Here is a 6000-nt window from a genome sequence, read left to right on the forward strand (position 1 = left end):
GCCAATGAGATGCACCTGACCTCCGTGCATCTTGACTGGAATTGAACCCAGGAAGGAAGGTTGTGTGTGTGTGGGGGGGGGGGAGGGGGCCTTCTGGGAGATTCTTTTTTCTCCTGGGAGAGCTAGGGAACATCACGCTCTCGTGTGGTACTGAGTGAGAAACACTCGGCCAGACTGCTCCTGGCAGACGCAATCCAGGTCCCATGCACTCTTGGTCCTCCAGGGACCTCACTGAGCTGCTCCATTCCCCTGGCCAGCGGCCACCCACCTCTGGACTTCTGATAATGTGAGCCTGGGCGTCTGTTTAGAGAGCAAACCTTATTACCCTTCACTGCTAAAGGGTCCCTGGTAGCAACAGGGCAGGGACCTGGGAATGGGGAATCCGTCTGCAGAAGGCTGATGTGGAAGAGGCCGGCTCTGAGGCTCATGCATCCATCTGACGAACATGAACCTACCCTCTCTGCCCAGCCCTGACCAGTGAACTGGGGCCCCAGGGAAGAGGACCCCAGAGAAGGGGCTTCAGGCTAGACAGCCATGTCTACCTGCAGCGTATTCCCTGCTGGGCCTCCAGGCCAGCAGCACCCCTTCCCCCCGGATCACTGACTTGCTCTCACGGAGCATGCTCTGCTCATGGGTTATTGCTGTGTGTTTCAAACCACCCCAAAGCCTAGTGGCTTAAAAGAACAGCAGTCATTTATTGCTCATGATTGTGCACTGTAGGCGGGGCTCAGGAGGTGTGCTTGCTTTCGGCTGCATGTGCCGCCTGCTGTGAAGATGGCTGCTGCTCTCCTACCAGGCATCTCAGCCGGGATGAGCTCCGCAGCTGGGACTGGCTGGCATCCCTGTCCCTGTGGCTGGCTTGGGCTTCTTCCTGGCACGGTGACTGGGTTCCAAGAAGGAGCCCTCGCAGGGGACAAGAGTGAATGTGCAAGAGCTCATCACGCCTTGCGCTGGCTTGTTAATGTGCCTGTGGTCTGAAGGTCATGTGGTTAAGCCCAGGCTTGTAGTGGGAGGAGACAGCCCTAGAGTATTCCTCGGGCAGGACTGGGTCCTTGGGGACCACCACAATAACAGTCTGCCACGGGGGTGATCAAACCAGATCACCGCCAGGAGAGGGGGCTGCCCTTCTTCCCGCAAACAGAACGACTCCTCTAAGGTCGATGGGAGCAGGATGCTGAACGGGAGGTGAATTTGGCTTGACTTAATATGTATTGAAGACCTATTTATGTGCAAGGTGCCGAGTTCAGCTCAACTTCCTCACCGAGTACCCAATTTCTGCAAGACACTCTTCTTGTGCTGGAAAAACCAGAGTTTACTGAGTAGCTGCTCATCACATATGGCAACTGAAAAAGATGAGCCATGTGAGCCCCACGTCCTGCATGGTTCAGGGTTCGGGATCTGGAGAAGGGCCACGCGAAATGACAGAGATGAGACAAGAAATAATAATTTGGAAATATTGGGGGCCAGGCGGGAAGCCCAGTGCAAGGGAAAGGACTTCCCCTGGTGCTCAGGCCTTGCCAACCTTTTATTCAATTTCGGATACACATCTAACCTTTAGGCAGGTAATTGCGGTAACAGATAGACTATCTTTTTTTTTAAAATATATTTTATTGATTTTTCACAGAGAGGAAGGGAGAGGGATAGAGAGTCAGAAACATCGATGAGAGAGAAACCGATCAGCTGCCTCTTGCACACTCCCCACTGAGTATGTGCCCGCAACCAAGGTACATGCCCTTGACCGGAATCAAACCTGGGACCCTTGAGTCCACAGGCCGACGCTCTATCCACTGAGCCAAACCAGCCAAGGCTGAGATAGACTATCTTAAAGGTCAGTAAATATTAGAAGGATTTACTCTGAGACTATTTGGTCAGGAAATTGCTTGAGCCCCCATTGTCAGGACTAGACAATCGGTGCATAGCTCTGCCCTTGCTATGGGTTCAAGGTTCACCAGCGTTCCGGGCTCCTTGTTTGTACTTCTCTGCTAGTGAAGACAATGGGTGGCTTCCCACAGAGCCACCCAGAGTATTGTAGCCAAAGCAAACCCCGTACTGTTTGGATGTAGAAATCATAATACGCCAAGTGTACACACACAACCTTTTCTCATCCTTACACCAGCCCTCAAAGCTATTACCACCCTCTCTATGCAGATGAGAAAACGGAGGCTTGGAGAGGCCACGTAAATTTCCCAAGATTCTACCAATAGGAAACTAGGATCAAAAATCCAGGAATCTCTGAGCAAAGCCATTTTCTACACCACCAGGCAATCATACAGTCAGGGCAACAAATAGCCCTAGCCGGTTTGGCCCAGTGGATAGAGCGTCAGCCTGTGGACTGACGGGTCCTGGGTTTGATTCCAGTCAAGGGCACATGCCCGGGTTGTGGGCTCGATCCCCAGTAGGGGGCGTGCACAGGAGGCAGCCGATCAAAGATTTTCTCTCATTATGGGTGTTTCTCTCTTTCTCTCCCTCTCCCTTCCTCTCTGAAATCCATAAAGATATATTTAAAAAATACACACGGAGCGCCACAGACACTGGGCCCTGTGAGGCACAAGGGGGGACAGCGATGCGAATCTACTGCAGTCCTTGTCCTCGAGGACCGGGGAGTCTGCAGAAGACCGATGTGGAAGAAGTCGGCTCTGAGGTTCATGCATCCATCTGATGAACATGCACCTACCCTCTCTGCCCAGCCCTGACCAATGAACTGGGAGCCCTGAGGTGACTAAGACACAGTACCGGTCCTCTGTGCGCCCAGAGTCTGGTGGGGCGGTACGTCAGTAAACAGAGGCTCGGAAGTTTTACATACGATTGAGAAATGCATATGGGGCCAGTGGAAGCACAGAGGACCTGGGATGGGACAGGGGCTAGTAGCCATGGAGGGCCTCATAGAGGAGGTGGCTGTTGAGTGGAGTCTTGGTGCCGGGGTCCAGCCCCAGCAGGTCCAGGGGTCCCCAAAGGTGTGGACGGAGTCGGCGAAGAAGGAATGACACAGAGGCAGCCTTCGGGTGATCATCATAGCCAGGTTCCTCTAGCCAGGTTCAATAGCCAGGTTCTAGTCAGGTTCTCTTGCCAATTTCTGTAGTCAGGTTCAGTCCAGGATCCCTTGCCATGTTCTCCCGCTAGGCTCTGTCTCTAGGCTCCGAGTAGGTTCTGTCTTCTTGATTCTGTTCTAAGTTCTGAGTGTTTCTGTCTTGTTACAACTGTATTTATACCAGTTGATTCAATCCTATCAATCTCTATTACAAAGGTTAGGGCGTTTCTTATCTCCATTCCAGGGAGAAAAGATTATGTAGTTTAAGCATGATTGTTCGTAGTTAAAGGGATTAATTACCCGCCTGGCACTTAGTTGAGGGGTTTTATTCCCTCCCTAACTTCAGGGGAAAATCCCTACCTGGGGATTCAACCTTTCTCGGAGAGGTGACCTTGGTTAAAACACAGCGCCAAGAAGGTGAGCAAACATATTAAGAACCATATGCCATATATGCCAGGTCCCTTGAAACAGCAAGGATGGACCGGCTCCCGGCATCTTGGGACACGAGGAGGCACATTCAGATGGGCTGGGAGAGGCACGGCATTCCAGAGCGGGCACCGTGTGAGTGAGCCCAGCATGCGCACGTGGGGACCTGTGGGGGTGGGAGCGTGTTAGGGCTCCAAGGTGGGGCACAGAGGTCAGGTGGGAAACGTAGAAAGAGAATCCGGGCTTGGAGGGGGCCGTGTGTGCCCCGTGAAGGTCTCAGGTGTGAGACCCGGCCTCTCCCCCAGGAGCTGACAGTCTGGCCGGAACACAAAGGGTTAGTGACGACAGAAGAAGCCACAGGCAAGAGTTGAAAAGCTGCTCAAGAGCCCCAATAATCGGAGAGCGCAAATTAAAACCATCAATCTGTTGGGTTGGCACGCATTAAAACGCAAGTGTAGGTGAGAAGGCGGGAAATGCGTATCCTCGGTGAGTTATGAGCGCAGAACAGCAAGGAAGGATTTAGCAAAATTGCAATGATATCTCAGAACTTAATATTCCATGACCAGGTGGCCTAGAGACACGCAAACACCCTATGCGCCAGGAGCCCCGCACCAAGGAGCCACTGCAGCTCTGTTCGTCATCGCAGAGCAACGCGCATGCCTGTGAGCAGGGCAATGGACAGTGGGGAGGAATGGACCACATATACACACGCCAGCACGGGAAGATCTCGCAATATATCAGAGTGGGCGAAACGGCAGTCTGCAGAATGAGCCCCCGCTATGAGACGTACCATTTGCACAACCTTTGAAAGGCACACACCCAGCCCTCCGTCACTCCTGGATGCAGTACGTGAGTATGGAGGTGGACTGGAAGGACGCTGCCGACATTCAACTTCACATTATAGTGAGTTGAGCCTTTTCAGACATCACTCCGCTTCCTGTAACTGCAAGAGAGCCGCCGACGCGCCCTCCACGGGAGCGCCGGGGCTGGGAAGGGGGCCAAGGACTGGACGCCGGGAGCAGGGCAATGCCAGTGCTGACACACGTGAACAATCCTACCAGTGTCACCCCTGTGCCTCAGTGAGAGATTCCGTCCCGGAACATTCAGCGGGACCCTTTTAAATTAAGCCTCGGATACTTTGAAGCTGCAATTTTGGCAAAATAAAACGCGCACAGATTTTTAAAACTTAAATAAGGTCTTTTCTCTCTGACACTGTTTCCAACGGGGTTCCTTGTTCATGCTCCTGAGGGCCCTAGATGGGGGGATTTGTCGTGATTCTTAAGTCTCAAGGAGCTACAGGGACCAGATCTTAAGAAGCATGAATTCACAGAGAGAAGACGTCACTCGCCCTTCAGTCCATGCAGGGCCTCCTTTGCTCATAGTGAGTCAGAAATGGCTTCCTAATTTCTATAACATCCAAGCACCACTTGAGGGAGAATCCCCCAGTTGACATGCACCACGTGGTTGTCTTCCTACTCCAGCTCGCCCCCTGGTGGCCGTGCAGGCTTAGGTCTCGTAATTGCAGGCCGAGTGCTTAGGTCTCATAGATCCATGCTAAGGAAGGAGCCTAGAGACCATTTATTTATTTTATTTTATTTTTTTTTTTTACTACTACATTTTATTTTATTTTATTTATTTATTTTTTTAATTAAATCTTTATTGTTCAGATTATTACATTTGTTCCCTTTCCCCCCCCCATAACTCCCCTCCTCCCAGTTCCCGCCCCACCCTCCGCCCTCACTCCCCACCCACTGTCCTCATCCATAGGTGCACGATTTTTGTCCAGTCTCTTCCCACATCTCCCACACCCCTTTCCCCCCCAAGAATAGTCAGTCCATTCCCTTTCTATGTCCCTGATTCTATTATAATCAACAGTTCATTCTTTTCATCAGATTATTTATTCACTTGATTCTTAGATTCACTTGTTGATAGATGCATATTTGTTGTTCATAATTTGTATCTTTACCTTTTTCTTCCTCTTCCTCTTCTTAAAGGATACCTTTCAGCATTTCATATAATCCTGGTTTGGTGGTGATGAACTCCTTTAGCTTTTCCTTATCTGTGAAGCTCTTTATCTGACCTTCAATTCTGAATGATAGCTTTGCTGGATAAAGTAATCTTGGTTGTAGGTTCTTGGTATTCATCACTTTGAATATTTCTTGCCACTCCCTCCTGGCCTGCAAAGTTTCTGTTGAGAAATCAGCTGACAGTCGTATGGGTATTCCCTTGTAGGTAACTGAGTTTCTTTCTCTTGCTGTTTTTAAGATTCTCTCTTTATCTTTTGCTCTTGGCATTTTAATTATGATGTGTCTTGGTGTGGTCCTCTTTGGATTCCTTTTGTTTGGGGTTCTCCGCGCTTCTTGGACCTGTAAGTCCCTTTCTTTCACCAGGTGGGGGAAGTTTTCTGTCATTATTTCTTCAAATAGGTTTTCAATATCTTGGTCTCTCTCATCTTCTGGCACCCCTATAATTCTGATGTTGGTACGCTTGAAGCTGTCCCAGAGGCTCCTTACACTATCCTCGCATTTTTGGATTCTTTTTTCATT

Source organism: Myotis daubentonii, chromosome 2 (genome assembly GCF_963259705.1).
Source record: "Myotis daubentonii chromosome 2, mMyoDau2.1, whole genome shotgun sequence".
NCBI lineage: Eukaryota > Metazoa > Chordata > Mammalia > Chiroptera > Vespertilionidae > Myotis > Myotis daubentonii.